This window comes from Parasteatoda tepidariorum, chromosome 7 (genome assembly GCF_982258835.1).
Source record: "Parasteatoda tepidariorum strain Cologne lab strain chromosome 7, Ptep-v5.0, whole genome shotgun sequence".
In the NCBI taxonomy this organism is placed as follows: Eukaryota; Metazoa; Arthropoda; class Arachnida; order Araneae; family Theridiidae; genus Parasteatoda; species Parasteatoda tepidariorum.
This window is the reverse complement of record NC_141761.1, coordinates 8,579,340-8,592,445: the sequence shown is the minus strand read 5'-3', so window position 1 is coordinate 8,592,445 and position 13,106 is coordinate 8,579,340. Positions and strand designations below refer to the sequence as shown.

Sequence of the window (13,106 nt, the reverse complement as noted above, 5' to 3'; positions counted from 1 at the left end):
AAGTTTTTTATATCTAAGTAAAAACTGCAATTTTGTATTAAGAGTCAAATATTCTGCAAATATTCTACGTATTATACAAATATTCTATAAATTTTACAAAACATTCTACAAATATGAAAATAGGATTTTTGTATTTTGAGGAATGGGTCTGTAGTAGATCTTGACCAGAGGCACATAAAACCTCTGTTCAGTCTTGCGTATCATTCATTCAATTTAGAAATTGCTTAAAGCAAAAGTTTTGAACAAATTTTTCTCATTAGTTGGTCAGATAAAAAGTTACATTGATTGAGAATGTTAAAGGTAAAAAGTAAATCATATGTAATAAATTTTTGCTTGCCAACTGATTTTGTAAAAATTTGAAATATTTTCAGTAATGAAAAATGCAGCACGTTATTAAAAATAAAATAAAAAATAACATTGCTTGAATTTGTTAATTATAACTTGTATGAAACTGTGATTCTCATTTTGGTATTCATCGTTCGTTATTTTTGGATAATTTTATTTTATACAGGACTTTAATTTAGTAAAAATGATAGTAGATGTTATATATTTGCTAAAAAATTTGCACTATTTTATTTTTGGCTTGCAATCCTTATTTTTATGTACTAGTATTTTTTTGAACATGGAAAAAGCTGTCATTTTAAATTTTTATTGCTGACATGGTTTTTAATTTTTGTGATAATTTTGAATTGCTAATTATTTCCATACTTTAAATTTTTCTTTTCTAACAAATTCTTAAAAGTTAACCCTCAGTCGTCATTTTCCTGCATCTATGGTTTGTGAAGAATAGTTCCCCGAGAAGGATCGATTGAGGTTCTTATGTATTGAATTTTAGCGTATAAAAACAAATCATAATAAACAAAATTCAAATTTTTCTTATAAACTACAATTTAGTAATCAAGATTTCTGAAAGCATTTATCTGCCATCTCACTGCATATTTTAAGAAAAACTTAATTTTTTGTTTCTATGCTGTCCAATTAAAACTATTTTCTTAACTGATATTTTTTATTATGTAATTAATGTTAAAGGTGAAAAAATCTGCAATCAAGTCAACTTTAAGGTTCCTGATTATAGGTTTTTATTGTTTTTACACTTTTACTTGAATCATGAATGTTTTAAAAGTTTTCCTACTTATTACTATATAATATTTAAAATATAAAATCAATAATCAATAACAAAGCTACATAGTCAGTTTCTAACGGTTGACATTTTGTAATTAATAGAGGATGTAAGTATTTTCATATCAAGACAATTAACTTATTTTATGACCATCACATCTAAGAATAAAGTTATATCAAAGAATTTTTTAAACCATATATAAAAAGTAGTGCTTTAAAATGGCTTTTAAATTACATTTATAGTTTTCTAATGAAACAAAATCAATATTATTTATTCTGTTAGTTTTTACATTATGTAATCAATTGTTCTTTTACTCGAAAGAAAAAAAATAATTGAGAATAACATAAAAATTCACTTAAAAAAATTTACTTTACAATAACTAAACAATAAAAAATACATATATTTATTTCTTTTAAAAATAATTTTGATTTTAAATCGCAAAATCTAATTTCATTATTAGTGCTATGCAAATAATTATATTTAGCTATTTTTATTAATTTGCTTATTGTTATTGTGTTCAACTTAAAATTTGATTATAAATATCTTTACTTTGATTTGTTACCTACTTGAAAGATGTTATGATTTATATACTTTTTGCTGTAATTGTTTAAAAAAACAAGTAATCAATCTTTTTAAAAATTTCATTTTGAAAGCTGCAAACATCCACTTTGCTATATATTATGAATTCAAGCTTTGTTTTGTACACTTTGGGTACAGTAAAAAATCTGATGCACATTTCATAAAGACCTCTCGTGACTTTTTGAAATTTTTGTTTAGAAATTACCGACTAATTGAAATAAAATGATATAACTGAAATGTGTGTATGCCTTGGACATGATGTTCTGACCGGGCACACAATCCATAAAGGCCAGTAAAGGTTTATTTGAAGTTTTTTTCTATAAATTATTGAATTATATTCAAAATATTATATTACCACAACACCGGACACTGTAGTGAGGAACAGAAAAATGACAAAATCCTTATCAGAACCAAACTGGTCACAAATGTTAATTACAGATATTTCTGATACATTGATTTTAATGTTTTGATTAAAAATATGTATAAATAATTTACTCAATTTTTTACATATTGCTTCTCAAAGTTTATTTTCCTTTAAAATTATTTTCTTTTTAAGAAAAATTCAGTAAAAATCATTAATTTATGATAATAAATTTGTAATTCTTTAATAACACAGTTTTATTCCTCTCGTTAAGAGAAAGAATTAGTGGCACAGTAGTGCCAAGTATCTAAGTTATTAGACATGGAAAAATAATATTTTGAGTTGACATAGTTATGTTTTAGAACCATATAATGTGTTGTTTTTTTTTTCCTTTAAGAAATATCAAAAGGTTTATCAATGATAAAATAAAAATTTTTTCATGTCAAAATTATAAAATAAAAGCAAGATGGGAACAGTAGTGATGTGCAATACAAGTATTCCTACTTTTAAGCTGATTTGGGTTCAAAATTCTTGAATCTATAGTCAAAAATTTGCAATGTTTCACTTGTACAGGAAGAATAAGAAATCATACAATCATTCATTTTTATGTGATTTAATAAGTGGGTTTTTAATGTTCAATCTGATAATATTAATTGTAACAGACGATAGCAAAAAATAAACAAGGACAGCACTTTTCTAATGACTTATACAAATGTGAAAAATTCATTAAAAACTGCAATAAACATTTCTAGCAAACTTATCATTTAGCAACCAAAGTTTTCACAAAAAATAATTAACATGTTTAGTGCTTAGTTGGGAAATTTACTTTAAATATCTGACTTTAAGTTTGGAGGTTGGAAACGGAAGTGAAACTTTACTGAAGGAAATGTTATACCTTTTAAATATGCAATTGAAAGAGAAAAAAATGAAAACTTTTTTATCAAGAAAAGATATTAAATAAAAGCAAAAGACACCAATTGAAACGCTTTAAAAAGGTGTGAATGAGAAAATCCATTTTTACATATCATTAAAATATAATTAAGAAATTCATGTGCTTTTACATTCTTACAATAAATTCTTTGTTATATGGTCTATAAGTGAAAAAAACATTAATATATGACCCTTTCTACATACAAATTACATAATTATAAAAACAAAATTTTTCATTTAATAAAATTTCAAGCCTCAAATCTCTTTTTCTTTCATGTTACTTAAATTCCTTGTGTTAACTTATCAGAACTGGATCCTTAATTAGATATTGAGTACATATAAAATTATTGATTCTAAATGTGCAACTCTTCTAACTGAATTTTGTATAATGTCTTGATTTCAGTTGGCCTTAAAAAATTGAAAAATAGCTTTAAAAAGTCTCTTAAAAGGCCTCTATAATGTAGCCTAAAAATATAAATTCTGTAGTTCAAAAAATGTTACAAATATAGAGAAAATGTAATACTTATAATTTTAGTTTTATTTACTAAGTATCAATATTTTATTTCGTTAAAATCTATTTTTATTTTTAAACTAAAAGGGGCATTTAAGTAACTCCTCTCACAAAATTGTATTTGCTTATTTGTCAGCAAATACATGAAGCTTTTAAAATTTTGTCATTATATCTAAGTTTTAATTTTAATAAAATATTGTGTGAATGAATAACCTCTTCTTTTTTTAAAATTATTTTATTTACTGACTATATTAAAATAGAGTTATGACCTTAATCATGTCTAACATTCTTTACAGTCACTATTTGTGGTATTTACTTAATGTTATATATATATATATATATATATATATATATATATATATATATATATATATATATATATATATATATATATATATATATATGTCTTTATGATCAGCAATGTTAAAAATTTTCATTATTGTATTGTATTTTTTTAAAATCTAGTTTAAGTTGAATGAAAATATTAATCACAACTTAAGTTGATTTCTATGATAATAAATTAAATTGTTTTAAATTTTATTGACTGTAAATATGAATTTTATCTACTTTTTTGCATTATTTGTATCAAATTGCATTTTCTAACGAACAGTTACAAATTTATTACTATTGTATAACATCATCATTTAATCACAATGTGATGCAGAACAAAATATTATGTTAAAAATATTTACACTAGCCTTATATCTTCTGACAAACCTTCTTTACTAATTAATGAAACTAAATTATTTTAAAATAATTTAGGACCTAAAGGTAAAGTTCTGTCAGAAGTATTTGGGATTAATCTTCATTATTTTTAGAATTATTTAAATATCTATTAAATGTTAGTTAAGAAACAATTAGATATTTTTATTTTGCAAACAACTCTATCAAGGGTTTTATTATGTTAAGATAAATACAGTTTCTTAAATATCCAAGTTTTTTTCCCCTATATTTTTGTCAGACATAGTTTCTAGAACTGTTTAACTTTGTTATTTAATGTATGCAATAATGTAAGATTTTAACTTGAGTTTGATGCTCAATCAATAGCAATAATTAGATGCTGAATCAATTCAAAGGCTGCATTCTGCCTTTGTGTGAATTACACCTGCAAATCGTATGACTTTTAAAGTTTAAAAAGTGAGACCTTTAAACTTTATTTTGATTTAAATATTTCATTAAAAAACTTATTTTATGGCAACAAATAAGTTTAATTGAATTTTAGTCAAGTTATTTAAGTTTATAGTACATATCCTTATTTTACTAGAAAATAATGCCTATGAATTATTTTCATTTCATGGATGTTTGTTCCCCCATATAAATAATCTTACACCCTAGTTATAAGTTCATTCATTTCAACCCACTGTTTTTTATAATTGAAAATGTTTTTTTTTTTCATATGGCCTTAAGCTTTCAAAATATTCAGGTACTGCCAATTTTTTGATCATTTAAAATTGTTATTATTGTTATTGAATTAAAGAGCTAATTTCAAACCAATCAAATTTATAATCAAAATTTAAGTTGATTTCTATACTGTGACTTATCACTAAACTGTTTTAAAACCTGGTGAGCATTTTCAGTTTATGATGTGATTTTTTACACATACTGTAGCTCATTTGTAAACTGGTGGTTGCAACTGCATTTTGCCCCTCAAAGGCTTTCCCATTTTTATTCTTACTCAGGGATCACAACACCAGAATACTGCATTGATCTCTCTTTCTTTCTCCTGTTATTTATTTATTTATTTATTATTACTTTTTTGTGGCAGATTTTATTTAAAACATTGTGATTTTTCCCTATTTTTGAGTATGTAATAGTGATTAAGTTTGACTCAGTATGGCTAATTCAGATTATTATGCATTAAGTTTCATCACAAACCAAGTGTGTTATAAATGTTGTCAAGTGGTTTTGGGGACTATCTTGTTTAGTACAGCAAAGTTAACTGTTTTTAATTCTCCATTTCAATTTATCATCATTTTTGTGATCAGCTTTACAGTTTTAAAAGTTAACATGTAAAATAAATATATATTTTATCTAATCTTTCACAGAATATTTTTACAATTTGTACAAATTCATTAAGATAATGTTTTTGATGAAAGATAATAATTTTTTTTAAGGTTCATCCATTGGTCTTAATTTTTATTATCTGAAATTTACAGCAATGGCTGAGTTATCAAACAAACTGAGGTATAATTATGGAGGACGGTGACAGGCCCACACACAGTTGCTGATTGATGGTTAAAAGCTTGTGTGGGATTGAAAGGCAAAATTGTGTGTCACCACATTGACACCATTATGCTTTTGGTCACAAAATTAAGGGGCCTTCACCACGCCTTGACCCATAATAGGTTGCTGCAGAAATGCTTTGATTTAACATTAAAGTGTAGGGCATCTATTGTAGAATTTTGAAGTATTACTTTGATTTTTGATTTCTTCATTAATTTTACATGTATGTGCCTCTTAATTTCAAGCATTAATTTTTGGAAAGGAAAAAAAAATCATTATTTTTCAAAAATATTTTAAGGCTCATATAATTTTTTTTTTTTTCGTTTCCAGTTCATTAGGATAGAACTGTAAAGAAATTGTTACATAAAATTGAAAAAAATGTCATAAGGAATGCTGAAATTTGAAAATAAAGTTTACTTTTATAGTATATGCTTTTTATTTGTTTACATTTTAAATAAGCTGTGATATAATACAATAAAAATAAGCTGGAAAATTAATTACTCTTCAAGTTTATTTTTTTACAATGTTTGAAAACATATAAAAAAAAATTATTTCCCCTTTGCATGTTTTTAATATGATATTCTATATTTATAATACTTTATTATTCTATAATGTTATATTAACTTTTATGTTAACCTTTATATATTGGGATAAACTCTGTATGTTAAATTATAATTTATAAGATATGCGTGTTCATGTCTGGAATTGCTTGTGTATGTGATTTATAAACAAAACATTTTCCTGGAAACTTTTTACAGAGATTTATACCTACTGTTTTTTCTTTCCTTTTAAGAATTACTTTTATAATATTTTCTCTTTCAGTGCATCCTTTTATTAATGTTTGAAATTTTTCATCATTGATTTTATTATATATAAATATAATAATAATTAATTTTATGTTGCGCGTGATTTTTGCATCAGGCTGAAGCTGGGAAAGTTATAGGTTTAAATACAGTTTTGTTATTTATTTATTTTTAAGAATTTTATAATATTTTCTTTCTCAATGCATGCTTTTATTAGCGTCTGGAACTTTGATATTATATATTGTTTGCCATAATTTCTAGAATGTGGTGAAAATTACTTTCCTGTATGATGTTTTACTTTGGTATGTATTTAACAATATTCATAGTGTAACGGATAGTTAATTCATAGCACCAGATGGCACTGTCCCTCTATCTGCAAAAACAATAACAATAATCTTCATTCTGACTTAATTGGAGATGACGCAAGACGAGCTCTGCGAACCATCATGGTTCCCTTTTTCCCACTCATTTGAGTAAAACTTTCAAGTTCTTTTTTTTTATGTTAGTTAATGTTATGTTATTACCCTTTATTGTTAAATGTGTGATGTGAAAGTATGATTAAAAATACTGAGCTCTTTATGATGGTGTTTTTCTGCCATCGTCTTGCGTCCTTACAATAGTTTATTTTTAAAATTAATTCTTAGATAATCGAATAAATTGCAAGATTTTTAGTAATTTTTTTTTCAAAACTACTAGTTTTTTTAAAATTGATTTTGTCCTACATTTTATTATATTTTCACATAGTATTATATTTTTTCATAGTCCTATATGTTATTATATTTTTGCATAGTATATTTTTTTTTATCTAAAACTACAATCTTTTATTTATTTTTTAGTTTCTGCTTGAAAATTATTTTATAAAATCCCAGTAGATTTAAGCTATATTTTCAGATTTTCAACATATCCAAATGTGAACTAAATGGTGAACTATATTAGGGTTTCAGTGATATTGCCAAAGATCCAATATAGTTTAAATATTTAGTTGGATTACTTCTTGGCCAAATGGTGGACAGTGAAGCAAGAGCTATTGCCTGGTTTAATTGTAATCTGAGTATATACTATATCCTAGCTGAATGAGTTTTATAAGTATAGTTTTATGGAAAAGGTTGGTATAGAAGGTTAGAAATTATTATCCTTCCTGATTTTAAATCTGAGGTATGTATACAATAATCATAAGATATTTAACAAAATTATTAAGTTTTTGTTAGTTTTTAGTAGAAATTTTATATTATTAATTTTTAACCTTGTATGCAGGGCCATGCAACCTTTTGCTATTTTTCAAAATCATATGATTAAGTCAATTAAACAAATAGATAGAGAGAACAGCATAATTTGTATGACCTTAAAAATTTGTCCTGAAAGTTCTTAAAAAGGCCTTAAATGTAACAAGTGACTAAAAGTTTAGAAAATTTATATTATATGAAAAGTTTTTATGATGTGAGGAAAAATATTATCCTTCCTAAGAATGAGTCATGGTATCCATACATTATTATTATTATTTATAGTATGTGTAGAGTTTGAAATTGTGTTTGTTACACTAATACTCTGTTTTTTTTATCGTAAGGTATGATATATTGTGAGAAACGATTTTCAACAACTTTTTAAAGGAACTTAATTATGATTAATAATAATTGGGCATTAATTTATTTTTCTTGATATTAAGTCAAAATAAAGTTTTCTCTTTAATTTTTTAAACAAAAAAACTTAAATGCACTTTAGATTTAATAAAAATACATCAAAAATACATTGTTAGAGTAAAGGAATTAACAATTGAATAAAAATACCATTAAAACTGAAATAATAAAGCAATCCAAACTTATATTATAAAGCAATTCCAAATATGCCAGTTGTGTAAATTTCTTGCAAGAAAACTTAGTATTCTTATTAGCCTTTAATTTCTTTTAAATAAAATCATAAGGTATAATTACAAAAATGTCAGCTCTAAAGAAATTTTTTTAAAACTATTGTAAACATATTTATTTTTTTGTTTCATTTTATTTTTCATATAGATGATTATTTAATTTAAAAACGTTTTATGTATTCCTTAATTTATGAATTAACTGATTTACCTTGACTTAATTTTGACCTTTTTATTTTTGAACGAAAAGAATTTTCTTTGAAATCTGCAAACAAATAAAAAAAAAATTATGAAAAATACTTCATGATATTTGGAAATTGTGGAAAATGTAAAAATACGAAATGTTCAATAAAAAAAAAAATATTATTTCGCACCGTTGTTCCTTATAAATAAATATCATTTTGAACAATGATATCGTTGAAGATTCAATTTTTAAAAATTATTTACATTATATTGTTATGTTCAAAACCAAGCTCTTCGATAATTCTTTAAAAATATTTGAGAACAAAATGTTATATAAATGATCATTAGATGGCGCGAATATAGAGTAAAGACTACTATGTTCAAGTTTACCCTGACGCCCTTGAGGTGAACTGATTCATCTTCCCCGTCTACATCTATGGGTTGAGTGTTAGGAAACAGGTATTTCTAGTCCCGAGGGTTCGGGACTCGAGCTTCCGTCATGTTCAATATTTAAAAATTATATTTAATAAAAATAAATGTGCTTTTTTTTATTTGTTTTTAAATCTTGTAACTTAAGTAAAACATTTTTTTAAAAACTATTATTTTCAATCATATACAATAGCAGTAAAATGGAGAAATTCTTGCTCATATACTGTACACATAAATGGCCCCATATCTCCCTCCAATATTTAACTATAATTACCAAACTTGACCTAATATTATATTAAAGACAAGGAAATTCTTGGATCAGTACCTCCAAAGGTATGCTTTGTTTTGTGAACAGGGAGGACTTTGTGACTCGACATATTTAACGTGCACCAGTCACCATTTACTACACAGGGAGACTTCGGCCGGCGGGGATCGAATCCACAACCTCTTGAACATGGGCCCAGCGCCCTACCAACCAGGCTATCCTACGGCGTAACTTCCTACGCACTTTTTTTTTTATTCATTTGAACGTTAATCTTACCGGGGGTCACCTGAAGGTGGGGCGTCCTTTAATATTCAACTTAAGTGCAATAAAACTTAGAGTTAAAAAATACATGAGAAGTATATTATGTTGATTGAATTAGAGCATTTTTAACCGAAAGTTTGGTGATTCGAGCCCACCACGGGGTCGCCATTATTTTAGAGCCGTGGTGGCTCAAAATGAGGTGAAATGATTCGTATGCAGGTAGAATATGGCTCGACTGTTCTCGAACTCATCCGCTACCTACTAAACTAGAGCGAGGCGTGCGTGCCATCACTGTTTCGTTTATATCTTTCGAACAAAGTGTCTTACCATTCCAAAAATTTGGAATTATTATTATTATTGATTATACTTCACATTGTCGAAATATAAAAAAAATCAAAGATGTCCAAATTGCAAAAAAAAATTGTTTTTTTCAAAAAATGAATTTTTTAATATCAAAAACAAAAAATTTTATATTTTAATGTTGATTTTCTTAAAATTTGAGAAAAATCACTTCAAGAAAGTGTATTTAAATATTTTTGTTGTTGGATGACAATACGTTAAAAAATAACTTGCAAAGTCGTGCGCTCAAAAAAGCGAAATTTTAAAAAATTCGTTTGGTCAAAAATATGCAATTTAAATAAAAACGCAAAAATACGTGTCGATTTATTTTCAGTAAAGAACAATAAAAAAAATAAATTAGTAACTTATAGGGCCACATTGTGGGCCCCCTATTAAGCATGTAATTATCTCCTTTAAAATCATGTAGGGTACACTAGTACCCGGTAATATAATACGTGGTTCAATTTCAATATTAAGGGGAAAAATAGGGCCATCTTGTAATACAAAATATTGGTTTCGAATTTCCTCATTTTAACGCTATTTAGCACACTCATATATACATAGTAACCTATAGGGCAACATTGTGTAGCCTATAATTATCCTCTGGTAGGGCACACTATTACAAGTAATTTTGATCCCAATCCAGAGCCCAAGGGAACTCCTGTATCACGTATTTGGAGAAATTTACCTTCGTGGAGGATTTTTTGATGCAACTAACCCTCATTTGCGCAATATGGAGAAAAAAAGTTACCACGGTTAGCCTGACAACAAGGTGGCCAATGATTCGCCTACCACTGAGGGCATTTTACGTCAGCACTGTAGTCGGTGCGGATTTTGTATCGACTTGTCACAGTTGGGATTCGAACCAGGTTCACCTCGTTAGGAGGCTGGCGCTTTATCCCCTGAGCCACCACGGCTCATCTACTTTATAGTACATTATCAAAAAACGCGTTTATGTTTTGGAGATTTCACGAATTTAAGCTTAAAGAGCCGTGATGGCTAAGGGGATAGAGCGTTCGCCTTCCAATGAGGCGAACCGGGTCCGAACCCCGCTTGCACTGACCACAATACTAACAAGAAATATCCTCAGTAGTAGACGATTCATGGGTTAGAGTCCCTTTGCCGTCAGGTTATCAATGCGAGGTTCTCGTGGTCTTCCTCTCCATGTAACGCAGATGCGGGATAGCTCCATCAAAAAGTCCATCACGAAGGCAAATTTCTCGCAATACTCAATCCAGGTCTTCTGGATTGGGCTAAAAATTACAAGGCTGCGGAGTTGAATATTAGTAGTCAGTAAACCCATAAAATTGGGTTGGCTGTTCAACCACGGTTATAAAATAAAATTTAACCTTAAAAGAAAAAACTCCGGCTCTGAACCATAGCCTCCGAGAAATAAGGCCGTTGAGATCTCCAAGGTCTTTTAGCGACGTCACAAATAGTAGCTCTTAACTGATTAAAACCGACAATTTTAAATATTTGTTATTGAACAACAGCTTCGGTATGTCCGTCGGATATGCTATTCTTTATATCATTGTATAAATAATATTATATTTATACATGTACAGTACCGAAATGTAAAAGTTATTATAAAAATGGGCCTAATGTTTTAGATTACAAATTCCCTGTCAATAAGGAGTTTATACAAAAGTGGAACCATTCAATTCTCTCTCTCTCGTATGCTTGTTAAGGTAGAAGGGTGCGATTGTTCTTGTTTTCCAGAAGCGCCATCTATGGCCAAGACTATGGACTTCTGTCACACCTGTTTATTGGGCGGACCCGTTCCACATCCACAGATCGTAATTTAGACCTAAAGCAGAGAACGATCCATCTCCAGTTCTGTACCCTCAGAGGTATAATTTGTTATGAGAGCGTGGAGGACTTTGTGATCCGGCAGATTTAACGTGAATCAGTCACCATTTACTACACGGAGAGTCTTGGACCGGCGGAGTTCGAACCCACGAACATGGGCCCAACTGCCCTACCGACCAGGCTATCCCGGCCTAATAAAGAGTGCTTAAACCAAGTTTTTCATGAAAATTGGTATCAGATGAAACCGGCAGAGAAAATATCGCCATTTTAAGCATTTCAAAACAGGAACGTTGAGATCTTAATTACCAACTCGGTACATTTTAGGTGATAAAAAAATTGCTGATTAGAAATTAGGAAACTTTCACACATTCTTCTTTTATTCAATGCTTACATTTAAAGAGTCACCGTCACTTTTAAAAAAAAATTCTACATGAAGTCTTTTCATCTTGCGATTTCAGACCCGCTAAAACTTATTAAGTCCTAACAATATGAATTAAACTCACATTTTTTACAAGAGTTTCATCGCTACAAATTTTTAAGTAAAAACCGCATTTCTTTCGTCATTTGACGCTCTGGTCCCTGGAGTATTCAGTCATAAGATCGTCATATAAATTGATAAGATTTTCCGTTACAGTTTTCCAATTTTTTTTTTATAGTTTTAATTAAGAAAATAAGAATTTCAATTAAGGAATTAGTAGTTTTGCAAGGATCTGCGTTTGTGGAATAATCAAAAGCTATAAAATCTTAAGCACAATGAAAAACTATTTGTTGTTTTATTCGAATTTTATTTCGAGGATATAAAACAGTTAAAAACTAGAATATTAGGTTCGTGTAATAATGGAAATTAGGATTTAATAATGGTTTTGACAAGGTCTTTTTCCACCCCTTCAGCATTTGGAAAATTAGAATTCTGAAGAAACTAAGTGAACCATTTGAATAGTTGATTGTATTCAGTAAATTTTGTTCTATTTAACCTATTCATAAAATTTAACTAAGTTTTCATATTTTAAAAATGCTCTAAAATTTCAGAAACTTTATTGGTCTAATTTTTAAATACAAAAACTTTTTAAATTCGGTAACCAGGTGCATAAAAAGCTTTCAATGAATAACATAAAATAACGGAATTTAATTTGTTAACATACTAGTACGCAATGAGAAAAATTCTTTAACCGACGCAGATCGGACACAGGTATTCCTTATATATATTTTTAAGCTCTCTAATTACAAGTAAAAATATTTTTTTTTAATCGCGGGCACTTGGGGTTTGTCCCATTGGCCACAGAAATGCCAGAACTGCTACTCTCTTCACGTTACCCAGTGGGCACCTGTAGCGAAGCCACGGCGGTGGAGCAGCGTCGCCCACGTCACACAACCCCGTTTATAGGGCGGGTCACATTCACACAAATAGGAAAGGATATAGAACACAGAGAGAGAA

The 13,106-nt window shown here is 28.0% G+C and overlaps 1 protein-coding gene and 1 long non-coding RNA gene across 6 annotated transcripts in view; one reads left to right on the top strand and one right to left on the bottom strand.

The window, feature by feature from the left end:
- The window catches only part of LOC107440777 (mitochondrial potassium channel ATP-binding subunit), a 546,992-nt gene that overhangs the window by 166,002 nt on the left and 367,884 nt on the right, over positions 1-13,106 (top strand). The gene's annotated exons all lie outside the window — the stretch shown is intronic.
- The window catches only part of LOC147806797 (uncharacterized), a 494,278-nt gene that overhangs the window by 114,173 nt on the left and 366,999 nt on the right, over positions 1-13,106 (bottom strand). The gene's annotated exons all lie outside the window — the stretch shown is intronic.